The sequence below is a fragment of the Argiope bruennichi genome, chromosome 10 (genome assembly GCF_947563725.1).
Source record: "Argiope bruennichi chromosome 10, qqArgBrue1.1, whole genome shotgun sequence".
Classification (NCBI taxonomy): domain Eukaryota; kingdom Metazoa; phylum Arthropoda; class Arachnida; order Araneae; family Araneidae; genus Argiope; species Argiope bruennichi.
Genome location: NC_079160.1, coordinates 17,615,701 through 17,631,619, shown reverse-complemented (window position 1 = coordinate 17,631,619; position 15,919 = coordinate 17,615,701).

The following is a 15,919-nucleotide window of genomic DNA, read 5'->3' as shown; positions in this document are numbered from 1 at the left end:
AAGCAATCCCATGACATCATAGTGTTATGAAAAACATAAATGTCCGATTTATCTATCTTTTAAATTTCTTAAATTGAAACTTCATTTCTTTATTCGTTTTGTAAACTACACAGATATTAAGCAGAATCCTACGTCTTCAGTTACTAAATATGGAAGAAAATATTGTGATTAAATATTGGATGAAACAATGAAGACGGTTTGAATTTCAGAGCTTCAATACCATCTAGCATTGGAAAATAGGCAAAAATTATATTTAAAAATTATGAAAATTCAGAAAAAAATTGCTGGACTACTAAATTGTTTTCATTAAAAAGACAATGTTTTAAAGTTTTAAAAGCTGTAAAATTTATTTCGGCCAACAATACTTGCGGAAGTTATCACGGAAAAACACATCAAAATTCAAATTATGCTGAATTTTTGGGATTTAAAGTTTTCGATTAAAATTCAACTTAATTTTAAATGATTAAAACTCAAATGAAATTTTTTATAAAAAAAATCGCTCCTAATTGCTTGCATATTCCCACTTGCCGTAGTATATATCTATCTAATTTTGTATCTAAGTCTAACAGTCTGACCCGTACAGTACCAACACATATGGGCATTCGTCTTTATTATTAGTAGAGATAATAACGATGAATAACAAAGATGTGTTTGTTGCACTGTACAAGCTAGTCCACTTAATATTAGCCTATCTAATTTGGTACTGAGATAATTTAGAAGATGGAAATATGCTCCTCGGTGGATTTTGCGTGGAATTTTTATTAGCATTTTGATTGATAAAAAATTAATTTTTGAGTTTTTTTTCGTAATAACTCTTAAAAATATAACTAAACATAACAGATTTCCTTATCATTTTAAAACTAAAAAAAAATTGTCTTTACAGGGATATTATTTTAAATGTCGTATAAAGTTTTGCTGAGTTTTGGAAATTTATTAAATATTTTCTTGTTTAATTTTCAACAATAGATTACATTATTGCCCAGAAATTCAAACTGTTTTTCATTGTTTCATTAAATATTAATTGCTTTTGTTCCATCATTGAACACTAAGAAAAAAAAAGATTCTTATAAACATTTATATAGTTTATAAAATAAATAAAAGAAAAATTGCATTAGCACAAAAGTGAGACAATAAATAAATCGGACAGTTAGATTATCAATAGCAAAATTATGGTATGGAGCTAATCTTCGTTAGAATATTACTTATATACAATAAACAGTACGTGCGTAAAAGAATTAAAATAATAATATCTATGATAATATTAGGCTTAAAAACAGATAGTTGGAAACGTATAAAGAAGAGAAAATATCATACAGAACTATCACTTTGCCAAAGGATGCCAAAGATAACTAGCTTTTAATAATTAAAAATTTAAAAAAAATTCATATACACTAAATATAACTTTACACACTAAATAAATCATGCTCACTAATTTACTTATTTAAATATTAAAATCGAATATTTAATTAGTATTTAAATTGAATATTTGAATGAAAATTACAAAAGAATAATGGAATTTATTTAAGGCATCTTATGAAACAGTATACTCACCAAGACCCGTACTTTTTGTTTTATCATGATTCTACAATCATGTTAGAAGAGTTGTGCGACTGGATATTGTTTCCTATGTTCGGTTTCCCATGTTTTTCTTCTACAAAATTGAAAATGAATTTCAAAATTTAACTAGCGCAGCACTTTTCGGTTTATGCTAGAGAATGAAAATTGGCGAGATAACGGTTTAAAAAGAAGCCTAATGTATTTGAGCATTTTAAAAATTAGTTTTTCAGAAACAAATTAAGATACAGAGTCATTTCGCTTAATGAACATAATGTGCTCCCAAATTTTACTCGTAATGCGAAACACTCTTTCAGCGAAACCATTTTTTCCCTAAGGAATTCATGTAAAAATATAACAGTTCGTTTCATTCCGAAAAAATATATAATTTCAGAATACATAAAAATTAATTATCATAAATTATCAAATTTATGATAATGAAATTTTTTTTTTATAATACATTCTTTTTTATGAGAAAATTATCTGAAGACATTTGCTTTCTGCCACGCTTCAAAACTTAGCAGTAATGAGATACAGCATCTACATTAAATGAATTTGTTGTTGTTACTCATGGCACTTTACAAGCCCACTGACGACCTGTCAGCGACTTAAGGTGAATGTGCAATAGCTTCTGAAGGCAAAAGCCCCTGAGCACCAGAGGGCGAAGTCTGACTTCTAGTTCATATTAAGATGACAGACACATTCGCTTGCACAACCAGTTTTTACACGGGGCTCTTTTACTCACCTCACAGATAGAACACTATGTAGAGAACAACCATGTTCGAACCAGGACTCGAACCCGAAACGCCCAGATCACGGGAAAGACGCGCTACCCGTAGACCAGATTGCTGGCTCAAATGAATTTGTAGAACGCTTAGCTGCAGCCTTATCAGGGCAATGCTTCTCAACATATGATGTAATAATTTTCGAATGCTTTCAGTATCTGCCACATTTCATTAAATGGTTGTTGCTCCGTTGTCTCTATTATTTCTTTCTCTGTTGACCAAATCTTTCCCTGAGCTTTTTACTCTGACACAAAATACAGCTTCGTATGCTCTTCGGTAGTTTTGATTATGTTCTTCCATCAGCTCTAGCCACATAATCTTGGCCAGAAATAAAATCTCATCGATTAAGGCTCCAAAGCCCTCGAAGTTATATGCGACAACGCTATGCGACCAAAAGTTCTTCCATGTACATATAAGCGCTATCTTCAATCAAACGCTCAATATAGACTTATACAAGCCAATCTGGCATATGACGACAGTGTCTCCTTTAGATTCATTCTGCGCAACATCGCTCGTTCAGCGAGTAACCTTTTTACATTTACTCGTTATAAGAATTATTCGTTAAACGAGGTTTGGCAGTAGAATTATAATATTTGTATCAAAAAGATGCATGTGAATTTTTTTTCTAAAGCCTACAAGTGCTTATAAGTGACATAATTTGCATTTTAACTTCTCCATAAAATAAGACAATGGATGGAGCAACATTTTACAAAAAACGGAGCACATCGTCCTTTCTTCAGAAGTTCAATTATCAACAGAGCCTAATTTATGATTAAACCACAATACATAAGTAACAAAAATATTTTTTTACTGTTGTGGATATGGCTATTCTTCTATAAAATGTGCAGTTGTTTCTGTGAGTGCCTTAAATTACGCATTTCATTATTAAAAGTGCAGAGCCATCTGGTGGTCTAAATTGTAAACTTTGCAATAATGAAAGATATTTTGGTGTCGAAAAATATCTGGATGCTTTTCAACTCTTATGAAAGATCTTTTATCTTCATTCGGTTGCGAGATAAGGATTCTTAAAGTTACCCAGCCTTTAATATTTTATTCGCAAAGAATCCTTTCATGTTTTTTTTTCTTTTACATCAAGATAACACTGCACAGAGATATCTTCGAATGAAAATAATTGCATTCACTTTAACTTATTGTAGACTGATTTATACTGAAAATTATCGCATTTACTCAGACCTACTGTAGACTGGTAGACTGGCCTATAGTGAAAATAACTGAATTTATTCTAACTTATTGTAGACAAACCTAGTGAAAATAATTGCATTTACACTGACCTAATGTAGACTGACTTATAATGAAAATAACTGCATTTACTCTGACCTATTGTAGACAGGATTATAGTGAAAATAATTGCATTTACTCTGGCTTATTCTATTTCAACAGCGACGTAAATACGAGTAGGGAAAAATCGGATTTTACAATATATTTTTTTATAACAAAGGATAGCAGACATAAAAATGGTTAAATTACAAAATCATGAATTTTTGGAAAATCTTTACTACTTAGAACAAACTTCGGCATTCAATATTACAAAAACGATATTTTACTCACAACAATAACAATTATAAAGATTGTTTATCATACCAGCATATCACTTGAAATCTATTTAGAAACAATACGATAAGGTAGGTTTTTATTAAAAAATCATGAAGTGTGAAAAACATGATTTCATTGATCTTCGCAGAAATTTGAGAACTTCGAGTTTTGATTTATGAAACAGATAATTCACTTGTATGTCAAATGAAAGAGGTAAAAAAGGAATGCACCTATATATAATGTAAAAATTATTTTTCTCAGAGCTGAGACGATTTCAAAATGTTATGCATCAAGAAATAATTTACCTAATTAACAAATGTTGCAAATGAATACAAAAATATTTTTGATTCCATTATTAAGAATTTCAAGATCTAATATATCAAAGTGGCAATTGATTTGGAAGATATTCTCTGAAACAATATGCTAAGTATGGCATGCCAAAAATAAACGCGAATTCATACCGAATTTCACAGGGAATAATAACCCAGAAAGATAAACTAGAATTCTTTATTCTTATTATTTCTACAGATAAGACAAAATCATCAGTCATTAAAGATATTGCAGTTACTTTATACGATATATCAGCTTGCTGATCTCGGGAGTAGGCAACAAGCACAAAGAGAGACCGCCTCGTCTCGAACTTATCTGAACGGTTGATTGGTAATTCCAAGAATCCGGATATCAGATAAAATAGCAATTACAGGAACAGGTTCTAGGAAATTATTTGGAGCGAAAGATGGATATTAAGTGACGTAATTCCTTCAAAGAACGAGACAGATAAAAAGCCATCAATGTGATTTGTACCTTAATAGAAATAATTAAAAGGTTTTTTTTTTTCTCATCCAAATGACTGATTTAATTCCGATGACGAGAATTAACCAGGGCCTGTGGATCGGTTAAATTCGATGGATGTGCTTCCAATAGATTTGACTAATAGATTCCTAATTCATTTTTCTATTAATATTCTTAGTACATCTTGAATTATTGTTACATCTTGAAGTTGATTCCTGTCGTTTTGTTTTATATAACCTTTGCGGCCAACAAGTTCACTGAAAGTAACATAATGAGAAATTTAGTAATCATATTAATGTAAAAATACCTGAAGGTAACTTAATAATTTAAATATGGTTCCATGCATATAAAAAGATCTTACTTAGTTAATACATATTTGTGAATATATTTTCGAGTTACTGAATATATTTCGAGTTAGCCATTAAACAATACGAAATAGTTATTTTTGGTTAAAAAGAGGAATTCTAAAAATACATACTTCATTTTCAGCGCTTTAATTTTAAATTAATTTATCTTTTACTGTGAGTATCTTTTGTAATTCCCTAAGAATGAATTAACTAGTAATATTTTCTACATTTACAATGAATTTTGTTGTCAAGACTACACCCGATATGATTTAATTAATCAGTTAGGTATTCTCATGAATATTCTTCTGGGAATTAGCATGGAACATGGAAAATTTACATGGATCTAATCGTCTCTTATCTTTAAATGCATTTAACAAAAAAAGATGAATATAATATCTCATAAACAGACTGATTATTTTAATGAAAATATTTATCGAGCCATTAAGAGATAAAAAAACACTCGAAACAGATATTTTACTGACTAAAAATAAACGAAATTAATAATAAATGGGTCATGACTGTAAAAAATAATAATACATTTAACATTAATAATACATTAATAATAAATACATTTTTCTAGAAGTAATTATTGAAAAAAGAAATCTAATATGAGTAATTTTCTAAATATGTAAAAAAGAGTTTGTTGTTTGCAACTAAAACCTAAAATTTCCAATAACATATATTTCGAAATAATGTGATTTATTGAATGTGAGTCTCAAATGACAGTGAATCTTGATTTATTTAAAATTTCTGTATTATTAATAGCATTTTATAAATTTAAGTTAATTTTTTTACTACAAATTTTTATGAATTCATGGGAGAGAGACAGCTGGGATTTAATGGCTCGTAATTACATATGTTACTGTAAATATAATAAACTGGTGATTATGTAAAATTTACAGGGAAGAAATATATCTAGGCTGCATCAAAAGTAAAATCACTTGTGTTAGGCACTCATGGAGGTCCGAAACAATGGGTTATCTAGATGCACCAATCTGCGCATGTGTTGGACTTTGTTGCCAAAATTTGATCTAAAATATTTTAATTAATCATTACTCTGAATTTCTCTTCAGAATCTTCTGGCAAAGAATGTAACAGAGAGCAAGAGACAGGTCGCTACTTTTAGCAGCATCTATCATGACTGCTACATCCTCACATGTTGGCAGATCGATGCCGCCAAAACTTAGTTTAGAATTCTTTTAGAGCCTTAAGAACTCCGAAATATTCAAGGGACAGAATTCAATTATGCAAGGGTTTCGTACAAGAGGAAGAATTTTATCTAACTTTTACACGGGATTTCCCAGCTTTCTCTTGGAGGCTCAGTTGTAGTTTCTACTTCAAATCGCGGAGGCAAGTTCTCGAGAACAAAAGAAAAAAAAGTTTCCCTCCTCTTTCCTACAGGCGATGTGTATTTTCGGATTGAATTAGATAGCAGGGATTTTATAAGCTGATCAATATCTAACAAATCAGATGCACAATGGCAAAGAGGTTTGTTTATTTGGGTTGAGTGGAAGTTGCAAAAGAATACGTAATCCCCAACAGCGTGTGTGCCCTTCACACCCTTTTCGCATGCGATAAAGTTTGCGTTATTTCAGATTTCTTTGTGCAAAGAAATATATCAAACAGTAAAGTGTTGCGATCTATACAGTACTTCGAAATTGATAAAATATGCGTTTTAATAAAAACATAATTAGTTTCTGTATTAATAATATATTATAATCTATATTAGTAATGAAGATGAACATGCTTGTGCTTGTGCACTCAATAGACCACAACGTTTGACCTACTGTTCTAAATTTGACACATTTATATATTAGAGAATGGAAATGTTCAATTAGGAGACATTTTTTGACATTTAATCAATTAAAAATTATCCTGAATTTCGATATTTTTTCCACCATAACATTGCGTTTTAATTAAAACGTAACTGTTTTCTGTACTATGTTATCTATATTAATAATAAAGATGAATGTGTAAGTGTACGGGTGCTTTATAGACCACACTATTTGACCAACTATGTCAAATTTGGCACATTTATATCTTAGAGAATGGAAATGTTGCCCTCAGAGGGATTTTTTTGACATTTTAATGAATTAAAAATTAATTAAAGATCATGTTGAATATCAACGCTTTTCAATAAATAACAACCGATAATATAATTACATAAGAATAAAATTTGAAAAATTGTCTTTTAAGTAGTGCGAACTATTTTTTTTTGTGCTCAATTTTCAACTGTAGATTACATTGTGTCATTATTTCATCAAATATTGAATCTCGTGATTATTCCATTATTGAAATCTAAAGAAAAATCCTTTTAGTTAATATTTAGTAGCAGAGAAACCGAACGACGCTTGGCAGATTTTTTTTTTTTTTTTTAGTTGTGTTTTTGTCGGAGAAAGTATTTAGATACGAATCACATACTGATTACATACAAATATTTTTTCAATCTTACATGCATAAGGTAATTTAAATAAAAATAAAAAATCCTGAACGCAGTTAGCTAAATATATTTTTCGAATTGATTAACACAATAATTACATTGTTGCTACTGGATGTGAGCCGAACGTATTCACATTAGGGTAATGCCCTGTAGCGCCATTTCACAAAAGTTTGAGGTACCAATTGGTTATCATTATCAATGGTAACAAGTACCACAAAAATTTACGAGATAATGATATATATATTACGAGATAATGCTATTGTCAGCATGAGAGCCAATAAAAAAAAAGCTTTAATTGTTAGTTATAAAAAACTTTTTCTGTGTGTGTATTAAATTGATTTTTTTTAGGAAAGACTTATATATAGATAAACTTAAAAAGCAAAACATAATTTAAATATAAAATTTGATCAAAATTATTGGAGCCGTTTCCGAGATACAGGATATCTATATACTTATAATAAAGCTCAATGTGTGTGTGTGTGTGTGTGTGTGTGTGTGTGTGTGTGTGTGTTGGCGCTCTACAGGCCAGACCGTTTGACATACAGCTACCAAATTTGGTACATGTATACCTTGGAGGTTGGGAATGTGCACTGGGGTTTCTTTTTTCGAATTTTTAATTAGAATTTTAATTATTAATTAAAAACTAACTTTCCCGCCAAAAAAATCTTCCATTTTCCCCACCGCCAACTTTACCGCCAAAAAAATCTTCCATTATCCCCAGCGCCAAACGAGAAAGGCTTCAGTTTTTTTTTTCTCCCAACAGTAATGAGGCTAGGGTTAAAAATTTTCGGCGGATTATTTCAATCGGTTCTGTTTATTTTCTTAATGTTTGATGCATTAAAAATTAAACATTGTTAATGAATCAATCTTTCAGATTCATTCTGAAGTACTTTTGAATTAAAATAAAACAGAATAAAGGAAATTAAAAATTTCTAATCCGCATAGCGTTACCCCAACTGGCGTAGAAAAAATCACGTATTTGCGTTACGTAACCGGCGAAGAAAATTCACGCATGCGCATTCTGTTCCGATTGTTGCCATGACAACGTTATCAATGGATGATTTAAATTATTTTTGGGTTAGTTGCATGCTTTTGTAAGTAAATTGTATTTATGTTAGTTATATATTTTTTGTATATGCTTATAGTTTTAAGTACATCGTTTTTTGAGTAGTTTTTTTAAAACCTGTTTTCAACTGTTTATTTTAAACGATTCGTTTTATTTTCTTAGTGTCTGATGCATTTAAATTTAAACATTGTTAATGAATCGATCTGCTCATAATGAATCTAAGAAAATTTTGTTGACCAACTCTTGAGATATTACATAAATTTAAAAAGATATTCTTTAATGCCCATAAAGTTTAAACGCTGAGTGACTCTATTTTCAGTAATCAGATTATAAAAAAATGCTTTGTTTCAGTAAAAAATATTATTATATTAATTGAAGATAAATTCTTTCCACTTTAATTTAAAGCATAAATTCTACGGGTGCTAACAGAAAATGAGAGAGATACATATTACGTTATGACTGAGGGCCTTTATAATATTATGAATGAATTATATGATAATCAAAATTTGAAGTTTTAAAATATTTTGATGAAAAAGCTATTAAAGTAGAAATTGCATAAAATATTTAATTATTAAAATTTTAACGAACATTAAGATTGGCGAACCGGCTGGTCACCAAAGGCGGCTAGTATATATATATATATATATATATATACTAGCCGCCTTTGGTGATATATATATATATATATATATATATATATATATATAAGAAGTGCTCGTTTGAAGTTAGAAGAAGTGACGAATAAAATATAATACTGCAAAAATTAGAATATAGATAAATCGGACATCTTCATTTTTAATAGTGCTATGAGGCTGGTCTCTGTTATCATTTACACAATAAATGGGACTTAAATAAGGTAATAAGAATAGCACGGCTTTAATATCTGTTAATTAGGCGAAATCAAGGGCATAAAGTCATATCTAAACTATTTATCTGAAATGACATGTAATCATTATTTTTGGCGAACTAGCTAGTTGCTCGAGGAGATTAATCAAAAGTAAATACTGAATAGAGTAAATTAAAAAATGCATAAATTGTGGCCATAAGCGATTCTGAGTTCAAATTTCATAAACAAACAAATTAATAATGAAATTCTTTTACTATGGATAAAGATCATTATTAACAAAATGTTTAATGACGTGTTGCGAATCAAATAATAATTACTCTACCAGTCTTAGATCTTAAACAAGTAAATTTACTGAAGGTTTCTTAATTGAAAAAACGGCAAAATATTTATTATATCAGTCTAGGAACAAAGCCGGGTTATTATTGTGAAGTTAAAATCTCAATGCTTGTATTGTAATTTCTTAATACTAGTTTGTTTTGTTAATAATTGATTATGCTTGTATGGTTTTTTTTAGCTGATTTGTGAAAAAAATTGAATTTTAATATTCGAGAAAAATTAATCCATCGCATTACAAACAGAATAGTAAAAATTTGGCTCTAAAATTTTTTATAAAGTCAACAAGTATGAATTGAAATATAAATTAACAAGTATAAACTGATTTGTGTCTTAATTCCTTTATCGTAAATGCTAAATTCTTTAATGAAATGGCGATTTTATTAATTTGAAAAGCATTTATAAAAACCTAAATACAAAACGTTAAAAGATATATCGGGAATTATTTCATTTATTTTAATAGGTTTCTTGCGATGCAGTAAATTTCTCAGTGAACTGTAAGTTGTCAAAAATAAAAATTTTCAAAAAATGATAATTGTCAATTCATTAACATTTTCCATGACAAACTTTTTCCTATTATAATGCGCTTAACTTTCCTTTTGTCTTGATATGCTTATTTGAAAGGGGAATTGGATTGACATTAATAGTTAGTAATATCAATTAAAGCGATTTTTCAACGATAGTTACCATTGACATCTTCATAAATTAATTTTCGTATTAAACTGAGTATCATGGTAAATTTCAATCAGATTAAATACAAATTATGAAATGATTATGATGATATAACCTTTATTTCATTATTTTTTGCACATATCACAAAGTATCTTCCATATTAAACTGGGAATTTTTATGAGATTAAAAATTGATTATGAAATTAGCATTATTTCCTTTTTTATTTTATTTATTTATTGTATAATCATGTTAATGTAATAAAAGGCATATTTAAATTATATCACAAGTACTTTTTTTGCATTAATATGAATTTCACGGGAAATGTCAACGCAATAAAATATTGATTAAAAATGATGATGGTGAAATAATAATTATTTCATTTCTTTGCACGAATATGTTAACGCAATAAAGAAAAAAATCTGCATTTTTAAATAATAATAATATTTTTTTGTATTAAACTGTTTCATGTAAAATTTCAGTGGAACTAAATATTAATTATGAAACGACAATGATGAAATAACCATTATTTCATTATTTTTTTCCATTTATTACTTTTTACACAAGCAAATTAAAATAACAAAAATGAACATACTGAAATGTTATCAGGCTTGATATTTTATTCTAGAGTCATAGATTATGCAATCCATAAAGTGACAACCTGTTATTAATTGGCATTATAATAAAATTATTATCTTTACTTATTCTTTCTGAAACTGAAATCGACAATATCAGATACAAAATAATGTTTGTGACTTTTAACGAGTATGGCTGAAGTATTAAAAAATAATTCGCCTGATATATATAAAAATGAATTAAATTAACTTTCCATATCTTCTTTTACATAGTAAAATGATGAAAATAGAGATTAATTGATTTAAAGATTAGATTAATACATCATATGATTAATCTATAAACACACATAACAATGACCAAATGCTGATGAATATATAAAGATAACAAGATGTTGTTTTCTTTATATATTGATACATTACGACGAAAAGGGAAATAAAATTTAATGATGCTATCATCTAAAATTTAAATTTTCATATTATTATTCTATTCCTTCAAAGGATTTTTATAGGAAACACTCAACTAATAAATCTATATTTTTACAACAGTAAAGAATTTTAAAATATCGCATTTATCATTCCCAGCTTATTTTGATCATCATATCACCGCATTTTATATAAAGAGCTAATTGTGGCTTTTATCAACAGATGGCGCTGTGTAAGATGACAACAAACATGCGTCCGTAAGTGATAAATATTAATATTAATATTTCAGTTCATTATCATTTTTTAAATAATCAAAATCATCATATGTTAAAAACTTAGATTAAAATAACCGAAAAAATATCTTTACTTTCTGCCACTGAAAAACACAGTTTGAATTAAAAATAATAGTTTAAATTAAAAATAACAGTTTGAAATAAAATAATGATTAAAAATAAATGACTTTGTGAGTAATAGTATTTTTAAAAAGAAATGTTGAGTAATGAAAGAATTGAAATAAAATAACAAATTTTTCATTATGAATAAAATATTTCCTTCATTTTTTGTTTGTAAATATGTTAAGATTGAGAATTATGAAAAATTACCAACGATTCAGATGTCGGAAAAACTCCGACTGGAAAATAAAATAAATTTCGAGATAAAAATTTGATATTCTTGGAAAGAACATCATAAATACAGTTGAATGCTCTAATAAAAATAATATAAAACATTTTTTTTTGTTTTAATTTCTTTTATTTTTTCTCGATTCCTCAGATTGCGAAGCATCCGCCATAATCATAGAAATATCCGAGGGTTTGAAATTGACAATCCAAATTTTCAGCCGGAAATATTTTCTGGTGGAATATAACATCCGCCAGAATTTGAAAAATAAATCATCAGAAAAATGATTTTTTTCTTCAATATATTTGTATTTCATGATTGTGTTTTAAATGGATAAAGTAGATTGCCTAACAAGCAAATTAGACTATCGATTATCCAAAGTAGGCAACTGCCTATGTGTTTCACAATTTAAAGGTCTTCAAAATTTCGAAATTGTCATTTAAAAAAATTTCTTTTTGTACTTTATCAAAGTAATTAAATTTTTCGGCGATATGCAAAGGTGTTTACTCGTCGGCATTTTCATGAGTACTGGGGAATGTAAGAAAGAACAATGACACTGATCCCTCAATTTTATATAAAAGGGAATAACCTGTTCTCTAATGAGATTCAAGCATTTTTCCTTATTTAATTTCTTGTCTTAAAAAAAATCAAATGAAAAATTACCTGGTTTTGGAAGCTGGGGCGGAAAAGGGGAGATAATTATTTGATCGCTTAAGGGCTTTTACAAGGCTTTCCATGAAGCAGTCATGTTCATTTTTCTTATATATTACCGATTCTTGAAGACGCATCTTTAATCACAAACAATGTTTTTAGTTATCATTCAGATCACCAAGGCCAGCTAACATAAAGAAATTCTTAGGTGAATTTTACTTTCACCTTCTAATTCAATCTTTGATAGCAGAAGAACACCATAGTTATGTATGATAGTGTAAATTTTGTTTCAACACTAGAACTCCGTCGTTGTCGATTGGACACCGGAGCCTGTTTAGTTTGTTCTCCTTTCTGCATTTTAGCAGGGAATTGGAAAATTTTTCGTGACTTTTAATCATTTTCCATGGTGAATTTTTGTGGTACTAGTTTAATTATGAGAGATTTTACAACTAAATATACCTAGAACGTCCCCTGGTGTTTCGACACCAAGGCAATTTATCATTATAAATAGTGTCGTTCAATAAACGATATTTCACTAAGTAAAACGAACGTCCAAAGTACTATCGCACATTTGTTTTACCTTGAAAGCAGTTATACTGGGTTCACAGCGAAAGCGAATCAATTATTCTAAAATTGTTGTGTCTGTTTCGTTACACACCATTTGCTTATCTGCTCATAAAATAATTTCATTCGATTTTCAGACCCTATGCAGAGCAGACACCCTGAAACGATGGCTCCTAGAAAAGGGCTAAGTCCTGATGAAATTGCTAATTTGCTGCGAGAGCTTTCTGAGAATGTATCGAACGGTGGTGAGTTGTCTTGTTCTAATTTAGATTCCGATGAAGACATAAGATTGCGGAAAAGGGACTGCGAAGAATCTGAAGAAGTAATTTGTAAGTAATTGGTTTTGTTACAGTTTTTTTATGATATAAAGAATGATAATATATGATAATTACATGAAATAATATTAAAAAGTCTTAAAACTAATCCTTACTGAACAATAGCCGTGCAATTATTCAATTATTACAACTATTTTATATATTTTATATCGACTTGTCGAAAAGACACCGGCGAACGTTTAAAGGTAATCGAAATTCCTGACGTTCTAGTGTTAAATCAGACCACCAATATATTCTCGAAAATAACTTTAAATTCATTTAAATATTGAACATCATATATGTTTGATCATTCGTTTGTAAATAACATAAAAGACATTTTTAATATTCATTTAAAATTAAAATTACATTGAGGAACCACTATTAAAATTTTTACGTAAAAGTTTACTTCACACTCTGCATAAAGTTTAACTGCACATTCACAACATGCGATAGAAACCAATGGGAGGGGTGGGTCACTTCGTCACTTCCTCGCACACTCCCCAATAAAAATCTCATTTTCCCACCCTCCTCCCAATAAAATTGGGAATCTTGAATAAGGCCGAAGGTGCCTTGCAATGCATTGGGGACGGAAACATTGATCTTTGGCGTAAATCTAGCATTTTGACTGAATTTATTGCCAGAATATTATTTTAGATGCTTCTTTTCCCCGTCTGATTGAAATCAACATTTAACAAGTAACCATAGTTCTAATGACAAGATCGCGTGCTGAATTCTGTTGATGTGAGTCATTGCGTTTATGAGTATTGTGTTTACATGCATGCGAAAATACAGACCAACAGATGATTCATGTTTTTTGCAGAATTGATGAAGAATTTGATATGAATCTACATTTTAAATTTAACCCTTAACTAGGGAGGTGCGGTCTACGAGACCGCATTTCATTTATACTCAAATTAAATTTTCTAATGAATGCATTAGTATAATAAACTGCCAATTTATTTTGCAGACATTTTTCTTGGTATATAAATATGTTTTAGAAATTTTTCAAAATATATTATCATTGAAAAAAGTAAATGCGTTGGAACATACATTTTCTTCTCAAATTACATGTTACAATAAATAATATTCTTGAAAAAACATATTACTTTTTAAATCATATTTAATTTTACAGTATATGAAGGTATATAGAAGACAATATAATGTAAAATTCAACAATTATATGAAAAATAAAAAAAAATTGACAGTGGGTAAATTTGGCCCTTTTTTTATCGGCTTGTGTGACTTTCATAGCACGGTTTTTTTGGTCATTTTAAACATATAGGTTAAGAACTAGTATAAAAATCAACCTATAAATTCTGTATATATATATCTTGGTATATTAATATATTTTATAAATTTTTCAAAATACATTATCACTAGAAATATTAATTATGTTTGAACGTACATATCAGAATCAGTTGAATGCGAACTTTCATCGAAAAACTCTTCTGTACGATTATCCTTATCACTAAAATAACTTTCTACTTCATTTAAAAGTGTCTGGAGCACTGCTTCATAATAGGATAAGTAAATTGAATGATATTTCGGGGCTCAAGTTTCAGTGCCATCTGCTAAGTTTTGTTTATCACTGGGACACTAACACGGAGGTGTGGTCTTAGAGACCGCGCGAAAAGAAATAACTGAATTATTTAAAAAAGCATCTTCTGAATTCGGTTGAAAAAGTGCACGTGTATTGAAGGTCACAAAACAGGAAACTACAGGACCAATCCATTCAATTGAGCTAAAAATAGAATAGAATAGTGGTGACCGAAAATCCATCGCTAGCGGTCTAACAGGCCGCACGTCCCCAGTTAAGGGTTAAACCTGTGCACTAAATTTTACCTTCTTGACTCTTTATGTTTTGTTCACTTGTACACGAACATCCAGCTCAGAATATTTCCTTCTTAAACAAATAGAAATCTACAAATTTGATAATAAGTCAATATTCCAAATTTCATCTATCTAGCTCAAAAAGTGTTATAGAGTTGATACGTTCATATACAAGCAAACATTATTTCCATTTTTTTTTTTTTTTTTTTTTTTGATTCAAGGAGGTTTGAAACGAGGAGATTCGTTAAAATCTTGGTTTCGAATTCTTTGACAACACTTTATACCTCTTATACGAGAAAGTAAAAATGATACTAAAATATCAATTTGAAATAATTTGTTTAAAAAATCAAATGAGTTAAATCTCAAAATCAGCTCTTGTGGTCTCCTTGAAGCATTCTCGCACACTCTCTAAGAAATTTGTTATTGCACAGAACATTGGTGTACAATATCTACAAAATATTAACTTTTGGCATGAATTTAGCATTTTTACTGAATCTGTGTGATCCTTGGCGATGAATCCCTGGTATGTAGCCAATAGCATCCGTAAATCAAATCTG